Raw genomic sequence first — 14080 nt, 5'->3', positions numbered from 1 at the left:
TACGTTTTGCACCCAGCAAAATAAGGCCTTGGCGAGATTACGTTCTTGTTAGCTCATACTGCAGAACCAAGATGTCCATGCCAAGAGAACTAATAAAAAAACAACAACACTAATTTCAATTCATCGGGGTAAAAATCAAACAAAAGAGCATTGTTTTCTCAGCACGGATTTCCTTTCACTCGCGCCAAACTGTAGACTAATATGCATGCATTGCCACACTTGCCTACTAGCCTGCTCAACATTCACTTTTCCGGCCTACCTTCTCCAAACGCAGTGTTTAAAAATGAGCATGTACAGACGAAAGACCGCTGATGTAGTGCTGGACAGTCATTCCAAAAGCGCCTATCCCGCGCACACCCTCTATTACCTGGCCGCCCCTCGCCTGCAAAAGTGGGGCACCGCATGCGTGAGGAAGGTCGCTGATGAAAGGGTAATAACACAATCAATAACAATAAACAAGGTCCGAGGAGCTAATTCAAGCAATGACTCGAGCTGGCTCTGCCGACATGAATAATGAGAAACGCATACGTACAGTAGTATATGTACCGTCACGGAGGATCGCCATCGGGCAGCCGCGACAGTGCAGCCAAGATTGTAACACAATGCGGGCGCCTAATTACGAATCACGACATCAAAGGCCAATTGTTTTCCTCCAAGACTGCGTGCATATCTTTATTCGGGGCAGCGCGCGCCCCGTCATGGGAAGGGTCACCCGCATATACGCACACGCATGCACAGGCCCAGGCACATGATCTCGTTGTGCAAGCCCGCGGCGAGACGTTTCGTTGGAGCGAGACAGTTGAACGCCAGCGGTGCAGCTCTGAACGTATGCGTTACACGCACTGGTGTGCTGTGTCTCTTGCGGGTCCCTTCTTTGTTTGTTCACTGTCAGCGCGCACATACGAAGACGTTAAGCAAGCTTTCTTTCTGCCTGGCCGAGGAGGAAGGACAGGTGCAGGAAATAAACTCTCATTCGCTTTTATTTTTCATAATCATCATTGGCCTAGTTGCGCCCGCTACAAGAAAAGTTTATATCTCCCAGTTGCAGATATATATCTCCCAGTTGCAAATATCGTCATGGAATTCGGAAGATGCGTCCAGGGAGCTGACTCAAGGCGAAGTAGATTTGAAATAAGGGAGTAACTAACTATAGCCATTAAAGGCCAGATAAACGCATTCGTACCGTTACAAAGGTAAGTTAATCTTTCACAGAAACTTCATAGTTTGAAAAAAAAAAAAAATCGGCCTACGATATTTGCATTCGTCTCATATACCCCAAATATGGGCATCTTCCGACTGTGAGTAACTGTCGGACCACGCTCCGGAGGCTACGTGTTCGTTTTCTAGAAATACACTTTGTTGCTCTAAAGCACTGCTTTGGTGAAGATCAACCCGGCAACGGTGTTTGCTTCACAGCCTTACAGTGGGGACAGCGCGGTACTCCTAAGGACGAAAAGGTCTCGGGAGGAGAATACCAGGGTTCTAGTTAGTAAATACGTATACTCCGTACTCGTACTTTCCTACACGACTAGAAACAGCCCCCGTTCCTTGTTTACGAATAGTAAAGGCGGTACCCTATATAAAGGTTTCTTACTCCGTTGATTCTTCCGTTTACATATGGCTGCGAATTACCAAGTAGCTCAATAAGTCACCCTTGCAAACTTTTCTGTACAGAACCTTCACTTCTGTGTCACCTTCGTGGCCGCTGCCGTTTATCACAGGTGTATCTTGGCCTACTATAGATTCGTGTCAAGCTCCTACGTGCTGGGACAAATGCGTTGTTGGGAGGCTTCATCACTGCACAAGCGTCGTATCATGAAGGTCGCTCGATCCGAGTGACATTGTCAGGTGCTTTTCTACATTTGAGTTGCGTACGTTCACCACTCGGACAGCCTTGCAAAGGCTCAGAGAAAATGGCGACAGCTTTCTTAGGGCCTTTTTTTTTGTTTGTTTTTAGACGGAACCATGAAATTCTTGTAAATAAGAACGAAGAACTCGCCTACAGTTGATGTGAAATAATATTTCAGCCGGGCGAGAAAGAAAGAAAAAGCCTGTACCCTGCGTCCTCTTTCGCTTTCTATTAGTTTTTCCCTATGACAGCATGGTGTTGTTGTTATGTCCTAAGCTCATGCCCCTATCAGACTGCCATGGCGCAGTAAATTTTTCGACTTCTCAAGGTGGGGCAAACACCCATTCTCCCCCTATTTCCCTAACCATTTCCCCCTATTTCCCTAGCCGAGCACCAGGCTATGGGAATGATTGCACCCAGTGTGTCATACACCGATACCCGGCGGAAATAGGGAGTGACTTCCAGTCAGATCCACTCAGGGTGCCGGAGGGCTTGATTCTCATCCCACCCTCTCATCGCCAAGGGTCGAGCTACCCCTCGGCGGTTAGCTCCATCATACTTGTCTATTGCCATGTGGTCTGACAACCAGACGACCAGCCAGTGCCCGCCGGGCCCTGTCACCTGTACCAGCGACTACCTGTCAGAAGCATGCCCGTTAATTTTCGATCACAACGCCGATGGCGGATTTTATGCGCAAGGAGCCATAATAGAGGACTTCATATAGCTCATAGTGTTAGCCGCATAATGCGAAAGGAGACAGCAAAACGTTCTTCTGGGAGTTGCAAGGCGAGCTGCAAAAACCTATGCGAGTGCCCCGGCCCTATCGAAGCAACCGTACGAGGTAATATTCGGAAACTATTGCAGACAGACAGCGGTTAATTAATGCAATGGGAATGGAACTGGTGTGTTCTCGCTAAAATTTTTTAGTTTATTAATATTTTCGCAATGTCGTAGTCTGTCATCTATGCCTGTCCCCGTTCCCTGTAGCATGCACCAACCGGATGGCGTAGGGCAACGACACGCTTTCGGAATGCTTACTTTAAGCCTCTCTGACATGTATTTCCATTAACTTATACGTGCGACAAGGAACGGTCCTCACACACTCACTCTTTGGAACCCACCCATAACCCACCCACCTCTGCAGGCGTGAAAGTGATGCAGTGAGAGCCCCGCAAGCTCAGACGTAAAGATGTGTATGTTCGGCTATTCGCTATCTTTATTGCTGTACATCGATAACTCATCGGCAGGCAACTTCGTGCGAGCCTCGCTTTGAGCACGAGACCTTGTCAGGGTACATACAGCGCGAGCTTGTGTCATTCATGTAATACATCTATTATTCATGGTAATTATATATCAATGAATTTTATTAATCCCGCGTATGTGACGTATGCATTGATCGCGAGGTCCTTTGACAGCTTTAGAAGGTCGCTTCCCCCCACACGAGGATACGCAAAGAAAGGACGCCAAACTGTCCATATGAATGCTGCAGTCGGTTTCCCCATGAAAAAGATCTGCAACGTGCACATCATCGATCGTTGTTTCTCGGTCCGTGGAATCAAGTGCGCCAAATTTTCCTGCCCCGTTAATTGTATGTGGGTATTGGTTTATTTCCAGTGAGAATGCGCGACTGAAACCGGCTACATCTATGCTCTGATGCATCGTATGGTGAGCACTTCCAGGTAGACGCTCGCCGGGCGCAGATTCATCCAAGCGCAGAGACGGTACACTGCAAATTTTCTATGATCTCGTCGCCACTGGAATGGGATGCGCGAAAGAAGTAAGCGGGCAGTTAGCCAGCAGCAAATAATCGCGAAATGTTGACAATTTGTTTTTAGTTTTTAATAAATGGATCCGGCTAACATCCCGCATAAAAGAGTATGCCTGCATTCGGCGCCTCTAGGTCAGCGACATGCCCTCAGCCCCATTTGGGCCCTTCTGTCCCCCTCTAAGAATGGCGTCGTCGAGATCGGGTGCTTCTCATCGGCGAAGGAAACCCTGCCCACCCGGGCGGAGGCCCTGCACGCACCCCACGCAAGCCGGCTGCGTGGGTTGCTTGCGTGGTGATATATGCGAGGAAGCAGGAAGAAAAAAGAGTGCAGCCGGCCGGACGAAGGAAAAGTCCCAGCCGTCCGCAGAAACGGTGCACAGAGCGAATGCATACACATCTTGTTAGAACCATGCAGTGTTGTTGGAGCTGCGGAGCTGGTATCAGCTTGTCGGGAGGCTAGGATGGCGGGATAAATCGACACAAGGCTGTTAGCTATGATTCACTAGTTATCCACTGAGTGGACACGAGAGCAAAGACACCCATCATTCGCGGAGAACAACTTTACTCCAGCTCGCTATTAATGAACGTCAGCTACGCAGCTCGCTGACCACTGCACAGTTATTATGGCACGACGCTTTCGCGCGCAGGACAGAGAAAAGATACACGCGACGATTCACTCGGGCCTCTCTTTCCTCCTCTTTCCGTATAGCATTCATTTCAGCCGGCTGGCTGAGCGGTGAAAGTCAGCGGGCCGTTGAGAGATGGATGCGTTGGCGTCGGGTACTTCATAAGAGTGAGTGTGATGCTATTCAGGGCATAATTAGGGGCTCGGGCTCTGCCCCTGAAACACACGCGCCTGCTGACTCACTCATATGTGTGAGCCTGTATGTCTTCAACGTTATGGCTGCCGAAAAGGAACAAATTGCGAAGGACAAAGATGTTTACTCGAGGTCTGTGCGCAATCCGTTGTGCCGATGCTGGTCTGATCACCAGGAAATGATGCTGCCGAGTGTATACATATAGTTCCTCGTCGTCCACCTTTCATACGCAAGTAATTTGATCGTCGATATAGTTAACAAGGAGGAGTTTTCTGTTGCTCACGCCCAGCAAGCTTGTGTAAGGCTAACGAGGGAAATTGTAATTTGCGGAGAAGATACTTGGTTCGAAGCATATTTTGTAGTTTTCCTGTGACAAACCGACCAAATGTGACGTTAAATTTGGTGCCACAGAACATTTAATTAGTACGTAGAACTTGCAAAGTGCGGCCGGCCCATGCGAGTTCAGAAACCAATGACTACAATACGCACGCTGAAACTGGAGAATGTAATGACAGTGCCATGTTACGTGCGGTTATCGCAGTGTGCAAAAGCTTCCTAACCATAGGACACGGTAAAAGCGAAGGGTAGATAAAGATGGTTCCTTTAGGAAGCTATAACGGCTGCCTCAGTAATTCAGTTAGAAATGACTACAACGGCATTGAATATGGAAGTTCAGGCCACCTTCGCTCCTTCGCAGAGTCTATGTTGTCATTACTATTATATCGATAACAGAGATGGAGGGCGCGGGGAGTCACCATATGTTGAAAGGAAACCAAGAAGGGCCGAACCTGCAGAAAAGGACAGATAACCGACCAGATGGGCAGTCCTCGTACACGGTACTACACCTCCCAGTTAAAGAGACGCAGATAGCGTGTGCATCCTTTGCACCGGAGATAGCTGCGGCAACCGCTCCTTGACTTCGACGCTTCGTCCCGTTATGGCGACACTGCTCGGTTATCGCGCGCCTCAAGAGCAGGCAGGGAAGCATTTCCTGCGGAATACGCGATAACGGAGCTGTACGGGAAGAACGCACCTCTGCTTCATTTGCATCCGGCTGAATGCGGCGCCCTTTCATCGCCTAAGCGGACTCATGGCAACTGTCTCGGGGAACAACGCAAGGAACATACAGTACTCCCATTCTATAGCACCGCAGATATTTTGGAAGCAATAAAGGTTGTTTCTTTTTGCAAATTACATCGCATTTTTGCTTCACTTCTACTACGTTAAACAATACAAGGTGTGTCGCCCACGCTCACGCGAGTTGTTACAGGTGTGCATGCGCATTATAGTTTCCATACGCGCTCAGGTGTAGTAATTCAAAACGATTTAGGGTGTCCAGATAGGTTCCCTCCAGTTCTCCGTGATATGCGTCCCGATGCACGTATATCTACTACACGGTGAATCTATATGAAGTATACCAAAAGTGAGAACACGATTATGAATTTCTTCATGACTCGGCAGATTAGCGTCGTTATTCACACTATCACCAACCAGGGTATATGTTCCGTCCGTCCGGGAGCTCAGATCAAAGACTTCAAGGACTTTTTGAAGGATTCTGGAAGCCGCCTTCCTTTTATGACTGCTTTCCGTACTAGCAAACAATGCTGTGGAATGAAGCGGATGGCGCTTTTCAAAGTTCTCACATTAACTGATACATGAATACTAATCCAGTCACTACAGAACAACCCAAGCTCGACTCCACCTAAAAGCGCGGTAGCTATGCAACGTTGTCGGAAATTTTATAGTGCAATACACGTTAGTGCGATACACAGCATACCTGTGATAAAAATGGCGAGGGGGGGGGGGGGGGGGAGGGATTTTCTCTCAAACGAAAGGTACTGCACTGAAGCCCAACACTACAGGAGCAAAAATGCATGCAGCCGACTATTCTACGCGTTTTATTGCTTATTCGCACATTGTGTGCTAGAATACTTTTTCGCAAAAGTTCCTAGCCGATTTTTCGCGTGACTATCCAATATATCTAAGCTGTAGGGTGGGGTGTGCTGTCCAGTTCTAAGCGCTGTAGACGGTAAGACTAAACAACGGTATGAGGACGCCTCCTCTTGCTAGCAATAATAACTGTGTTAGTTGCTGCTGGACGCTCAGGACCGCTAGCAGCGCAACATGTGCCAGCGTGCAGCACGACTCGGCGCGTGTTCCAATGCCATCACGTTGGTGGCACGGCTACCCTTTAATCAAAAGTACTGCGCCGACATGAAACTATTGATGTCACTCACTCTCTTGCATGCTCTTGCACCGCGCCACCTCCATCGATGGCCCGTTGTTGTACTGAGGGCCCTGCTTGACCGTATTGGAAACTATTCCGCAGCTTGGTAGTCAAATGCGTGTGCCATTAGGTCGCGGAGAGGGAAGGACGGATGGAGGTAAATTATTGAAGATGTTTTCTTTTGTTCCTTTCCACAGCGAGTAGCATGAAAATCACCATAAGGGGAGGGGGGGGGGGGGGGGGGCGATAAAAATGCGTCGCCCGGCGCCGAATTAAGAAGTTCAATGCCACGCGTCCGGACACATTATCCTCATCCGGCTCATGTGAGCGGCAGGAAACAAAACTCTGAGGAAGTGGGGGGTATCTCACACCCACGTCCTGTTCACGGGCAGCGAAGGGATGCGTTTCTCGAATGTTTCTCTGTTGCATTTCCCGGCCCGCCGAAGTGGTGTACGTGTCGTCGGCGCACATCACAGACAGGCGTGTTCTGTTTCTGGAGCCGCGGACTCAGGTGTATATGGTAACAAGCGGAAACCCGGTCTTCAGTCAGTACGTCTGAGGCGTGGTGTCGTATTGGCGCATGCACGAGCTCGTGGGAAAAGAAATGGGCTCGCACGTTCTCTCCGACCCACGTCTCCCACCCTCCACGCCGCTGTTATCGCGCCTCAACATGGCTGCGTCAAGTTGGCCGTTGAACCCTGCTTAAAAGGATATAGGGCTGAACCTGAAGTCGGAACATCACATCATATTATGAAGTACGAATTGCTAACACGAAGTGGTGGCCTAACGTCGAGAGAAAAGAAATGGTCCGAAGCTCTCTTCAGAAGTCTACCTCTGCGCAGGTCACTAAATGAGATGCGTCGACAGAGCTGCCAATTACATTGAGTGTCTCAAGTTGCGAACCCAGGAACTACAGCCGAGTGAAGCATTCAGAGCTCATGATGTCTGGATCCACCTTTTTTTGACAGGATCGTATCCTTTCTGTTTGTAAGGCGCCTGCCATATATACTTCTTTCTTTCGTTCATACATTATCGAGAACTACAAATTCGTGCACAATCGTTCGTTAGACTTATACGCGACCTCAGAACCTTTCTCTTGAATACTTTTTTCGCTATTTTGCCTGTAAACCCTTATTAATGAAACAATAAAGAACGCCTATATTGTTTTATATGAGGACTGCGTTGTTCTGTGCGGCGCTGAACGTTCAAGTGCATTTTTTTTTTTCATCTAAAATGACGTGAGCATGCTGTACAAAAAATGTCGGCGTGAAAACAGTGACAAGATGCGTTAACAAAATATCAGGTCACTGGTTCGAGCTTATCTAGTTAGGGACCTTCAAAATTTAGAGACCATCGCATGAATTGTTTCTTTTTGCCTGCTGTTGTAATTAACATCTATTATAATACGATCAGCCTTGAAGGTGTATGCAAATAAGTCAATCATCCTCGTATCATAAGTTCAATGTCCAGAACAGTGAACACGGCGCCAGTTTACTGCGTAATAAAGCAAAACGGAGACTGCCAGAAAAGAGAACGCGGTGGGCAATATTAGGAGGCACGGCTATTTCAGTACAACAGCCACAAGATTCATACACTGTTATCGAACAGCTTTCGAAGAGCATTACAGTGCTGATTATATGGTGGGCTGATGGGCTATATTTTGACTCTGGTAACAACATACACAGTGTAAGTGGGGGACTGGTAGAGAAAGCGCGTGTACTTTATTCCAGTATGCAGGAAACACAGGCGAGCACGGGTTCAGTATGCTGTGTGCCCGTCGCTAAACAGCATTCAAGGCTGCCTGAAGCAGGCTTTTGATCAGTTAATTATAGTGCAATGGCAGGAACCGAAGACTGTCGGGGTTCAGGACGAAAAGAAGTGGCCAGCTGGAAGCTCTGCTCTCTGTTTGACAAGAGCTGCACCCTGGAGGCATATCGTTGCAGCAGAAACAGCTCCGAAAGCAATATTCAAACAATCAGTCAAAACTATAGAGAGAACAACGTTGAGTCTTTCTCCTTGTGTTCGCACCTTGTTTTGGCAAAATAACAATGGCTGAAAGCGCACGCAACGATTGTCAGCAGAATTCCACTCACCAAATGACAGCCTCGATTCTTCTGTATTTCTCGCGCCGCGCACACCGAAACACAGATGCAAGCGGGCTTGACGGTGGGACTTGTCGCGGGCCCTTATCTCGGATCAACCACGAGGTCCCCGTCTCCGGCGCCGTCAGCGCGCCGATAGCACGCCATGTCGTCGAAACGAAGCGCAAGACCGGCAGCAACCGAGTCTGTCGCGGGCGCCGCGCTGGGCGCGAGCGGAGGACGCGACGCTCTCCAGCGCCACCACTCCACGTAGTTCCAGGGGCTCGCGTGCTGCATCATTCATTCCGCTGGAGATACCTTTTTCGAGACCGATACGCTGTGCTTGGCGCCTTCAAGAGGTCATTTCTGCCTCAGCTTTGCATCCCGAACCTTGCCGAGGCGGAGCAGAAGATAATGACTTCTTGCTTTTATAAAGGATGGATGAATAACGTTACAACTGGCGGCAAAACATTGTGAGCACAAAATGGCGGACGACGTGCTACCCCTGTCGCCGTTGCACGAAGCATTATTTACTGCGTTATTTACCGTTCTTGAAAAGCCGACTGTGGAGCATAGCTTGCATTGTGTGCCTTCCAGTAGCCTTTAGACTGCTAAATTTTGTTGCATTTGTTGCAAACTGAACAAAAATAAAAATGTGCGTTAAAATGTACGCGGTGTCTGACGAAGACAACTGGTTAGTATTAGAGGAAGACTACATATTATGACGGACCTTTTAATTATTGTTATGGCGGCACCGAACATTCAGGTGTCGTGCCATGGGGCAGTCTAAACAATATTCAACTCACTGTAAAAATTTCACTGCTGTCCACTGTGCAGAGGTGTGCGTCGCAGAAAGCAAGCACGGCTGTCTCAGTGAAGAGTGAAACTGGCGGCCGTGAATATTCGAGCGAAAGATTGCTCTCGCATTTAATTATTTGCGCTCCTCATCGTATAGACCGCGAAAACTTGCTTACAGGTCGTCACCGGATCCCTTAAGATGAGTTATTATTGCCGTCTAGAATATATATATATATGTATATATATATATATATATATATACATACATATATAAAAGGTAAATGTCTATAATACTTCATGATATACTTCAATAACACGCGCATTGTTGCTGTACGCCGATGTTTTAAAAACGGTTGGCTCTCTGTTCAGATGGTGTTCCGATACCATGCACCGAAATGTGTGGCCCTTTCCTGTCATTTAGCTATAGGCATTGCTGGAACGTGCCTGTAGAAACCAAATTTTATTTCTCTTCTTTTGTTTCTCTTTTTTTCTTTCTGTCTTTTATTTCTCTTCTACCCGCCGTGCGGGCTTAGCTGCTTGGCCACTCAGCTGCTGAGCCCGAAAACGCGAGTTCGATCCCGACCGCGTTTCGATGGAAGCAAAACACACGATGTGGGTGTGCCACGATATCGATGCACGTTGAGGAATCCCAGACTGTTTGATTACGCCGGAGCCCTCCACTGGGGTGTTCTTCGTAGCCTATATGTGTTGCTTTGGGACACTGAACACCGTACACTATACATATCTTGTTTTTCCAAGGTGCGCCCTTGCATTCACGCTCTCCTCGCCGCAGGCAACACAAAGAGCGCTCAGATGAACTCATGAGGGATAGAGTGCGGCCGACATGAATATATACGTGCAAAGCAAGGGGGATGAAGAACGACACCATTGCATAGTACTACAAGGATGGGTGGATCGCAGATCCCAGGAATGGAAGCAAAGAGAAATTCATATCGATTAAAAAGAAACAAATGGCAAAATCTTACGATAACAGCACAGTGCGCGTAACGAGATCCGCTCGCCCCAAGTCAAAAGGAATGGCCCATGAGCACACGAGCCAAGTATGCGAGGCAAAAACACAAAGAACGAAAACGGCGACAGCTGATGCGGTCTGATTGAAACTGCGTCACGAGAGACAAGAGACAGAATGCGGCCAGGCGGCACAAAGACAGAAGGGAGTCGAGAAACAGTACACGGGGCTGTCCGATGACAAAGTATCTGCGAGCGACGTAGCCGTGCGGGTATGAGAGAATAGACGAGATGCTGTGCCACTATCCAGGATATCGTGCGGGAACCCTGGAACTTTCCGCGCGCAAAGGACGACTCAGAGATGAGACGTCAACAGCGCAAGAATGGGACAGAATTCCCGATAGGCAACCGACGACAGGCCGCCGTACCGTCGGGATGGGAGGTATGTGCATTGCGCATCCGGTCGCCCATGTGGATGGTGCTGAGGTATACGGTTATATACCGCCTTCTCTCGCCGCATCTGCGGATTCTCGCGAGAACTTCGAGCACATCTTGGTGTTGACTATTCCACGCCGCTAGCGGGTGAGCGCGCCTCTTCGGCCGTCTATAAATACTTGCTCCTCGCATACTGCACACTGCAGCGTTAAAAGTCACCTCTGCGCGTGCAGGCCTGAGCCACACACGCACGCCGGGACAACTGCGAGGAAACGCGGGCAGCGCGCAAAGCTCGTTTTAGGTAACGAACATCTTTCATCACGTTCCGCCGACGGATCGAATTCGGGGAGCACGAAAAAAAAAAAAAAAGTGAAATTAGAAAGAAAGGATACGTTTGGAAAGAAAAGCAAACCGTAATGAAAGGATGGCTGGATTAGGTGACATGATAAAGAGGAGCTCGGCAGCATTTTTCTACCTAGCAGTAGACAAGCCTTGCAACGCGCAGTGAGATATATAGGCGGCGGTGTGAGAGGCATGCAGGCGACGACGGGCCAGCTTCCATTTCGGCGAAATTTTGTGCTCCGGAAATAAAACTTGGCCATTTGAGAAGCGAGACCGAGGATCTCGAGGTATGGAAACCACGTGTGAGGTGCCCCGGAAAGATGCACAAGAAATGCTGCGGTTTTAAAGGGACGGACGTGGAGCCAGAGGAGTTTCTTTTCGGAGTGGGGTACAAAACTCGCTTCCTTCCTCATCACGCGAGGCACGATCATGGCCCGCTCGTGACCACTTTTACGTCACGCACACAAGAAATGACGGCGCCGCCTCAAAGGCGCCGCAGTCGTCCGGCCGCTTGTGCTTGTAATGGGATAACGAGACCGATGACGTCGATTGCTGTCCGCTCCAATGTAGGGCATGCCGATTAAAACTGCATTAGAAGGCACGTTATCGCATTGTATCTGCACTGGGATGGCTGCGGATATTGCATATTCATTTCAACACTTTCCTCTAGCTGTTTCCTTTAGGATATACTTTGAGTGAAATTCAAATTTTGAAAGCGCGTAGCGTTACACTAAATAAAATTTTATTGTTCTTGACGTGTAGACACACGTTTAAAAATGTCTTGTCCGATGAAATTCCCCTTAGCAGTGGAACTGCTTTACAGATTAGGCAAGGTAACCTTTATTCTTTTCATTACTTCAATGTCAATGGGACAGTATTTTGATTTCGGCGTGAATGGCCCCCCTTAACGCGATGACAGCAAGCACGCTCAGTTGAATATGAAGGGTCACGCCGTCGCCCTTTCGGATACCTAAGAGTGTCAAGAATTTCCTGCCAAGTTATTTATGTTTCGTAAAAACCACAGACCTCCTTCATAGAGCTGAAGAGTGCGACCCTTGATGGAGACCGCCGTGACATAGACAGAGCGACTGACTTTTGCGGCTTAGCTACGGTAAGTTCCACATTTGTTTCGTTTCTTCTTCTTTTTCTTTTTTGCATCAAGCAAGAATTACTAGACATCTGAGAGCGAACCTCTACAGACACCATTAATTTTCTAAATGCGAATATTTCGTCAGCCAATAAATATCGGGATTCACACCACACCAGAGCTGCAGTCCTGAGGTCTGCGAACAGCGCATCACCGATTACTCGCCGCCCTATTCGCCGTCGAATCACCGGCCGCAAAACGTCTTCCATCGCATCCTCTAGCGCATCCTATAAATGGGGATGCACATCGTTTCTCCCTCGAGGTGCGGTAATAGCTGCTTGATAAGTGCGTACACGCGTTTGGGAAGCGATGAGAGGCGCTCCGTCGTGACCGCGTGACTCTTCGTCCGGTGGTCGCCCCACACTCACGCTCAAAGGGGCTTCACACCGCACAGCCGGCGTCTGCTGAAGCGCTCGACTCTGCGAGAGCACCAGGCGGGGACTGTGCGCGCACCACGTCGACGAAGCGCCTGCGCTTCGTCGCGCCTAATTAGCTCCCTCTGTATACAAGGTCAGCCCTTCAATTACACTACACGCCGTGGCTGCCGAGCTCGGTAAAGCTTTGGAGAGGGTACGTGACACCCGCTGTATACATAAGCGCGGCGGGCGCGCGACCGACCTTGAACGCGATGTGGAATTACGTCTTCTCTTCTCTGGTATTTTTTTTAACGCCTTCTAGCCTTTCGTCTCGTTTCTGGCATCCTATCATCACTCATGGCTCGCGCAAAATGACGCTGACAGGCTCCATGTGACTGCCGCACGTGGCTAGGAAAACAAAGCCGGAGGAAGTGCTAAAGAGTAAAGAAAAATTCGCATGAGCCTAGCGGCGGATCAAAAGACAGCGAATCCGACTCTTATGTAGCCGTGAGAGAAGCTTTATCTCTGTGATCCAGCTGAGGTGTACCATTATTTCAAGTGAATTATTAACTCTGACTTGGTGGCGCATGTTAAACGTTATTAATTATTAATTAGTTCACAGGAAGGGAAAGGCGCAGTGTCTGTCACACTATGTGGACACCTGAACCGCGCCGTAAGGGAAGGGATGAAGGTGGGAGTGAAAGTGGAAAGAGAGAAAGGGGAGCCGTAGTGGAGGGCTACGGAGTAATTTCGACCGCCAGGGGATCTTTAACGTGCGCTGACATCGCACAGCACACGGACGCCACTTCGTTTCGCCTCCATCGAAACGCAGTCGCCGAGGTCGGGTTCGAACCCGGGAGCTCCGGACAGTAGTCAGGCGTCTTACCACTGCACTACCCCGGCGGGGCTGTTAAACGTGTCCAAATTAGAATTCGGCCGTCAGTGACTCGAGGCATTCACATTTAAGGCACTGCAGTGTAGGACCATGACATGATTTCATGTTGGTAAAATGAATCACCGAATGATTTGCCCTATTAAAAAAAATTCAAATCTGCAGTCTGCAGACATGACTGACTCAATATGATTAAATCCAGGTTTATTGGTCATCACATTTAATTGTGAAACAAAAGTATTTTAGGACAATGTTATGAACGCATTGATCGAAAATAGGCAATCGTCCAGTACTCAGCGAAATCTCGCTTATAAAGGTTGTCCTGCGCTTATATCACGCAGTTAAGATTGCCATAGAAAACAAATGAGGTGCGTTTTTGAGAGGAAGAGGAAAGCGTG

General features: G+C 48.6%; 1 protein-coding gene across 5 annotated transcripts in view; it reads right to left on the bottom strand.

The window, feature by feature from the left end:
• The window catches only part of LOC146198079 (uncharacterized), a 140633-nt gene that overhangs the window by 114516 nt on the left and 12037 nt on the right, over positions 1-14080 (bottom strand). Inside the window, exons 1-2 of one of the 5 annotated variants that reach the window (XM_084593390.1) lie at positions 8756-8966; positions 4011-4073 (exon numbers count right to left, since the gene is read on the bottom strand). The exons of 3 other annotated variants lie outside the window; for them this stretch is intronic. The gene's annotated coding sequence lies outside the window, so the exon portion shown is untranslated. Of the gene's footprint in view, positions 1-4010; positions 4074-8755; positions 8967-14080 lie in introns of those variants that run through there. One more of the 5 variants, XM_084593388.1, reaches the window with a different exon arrangement.

Source organism: Amblyomma maculatum, chromosome 2, assembly GCF_055883805.1.
Source record: "Amblyomma maculatum isolate TAMU_Amacu chromosome 2, ASM5588380v1, whole genome shotgun sequence".
Taxonomy (NCBI): Eukaryota; Metazoa; Arthropoda; class Arachnida; order Ixodida; family Ixodidae; genus Amblyomma; species Amblyomma maculatum.
Note: the sequence above shows the minus strand (reverse complement) of the source record. Positions and strands in the feature narration are given on the sequence as shown.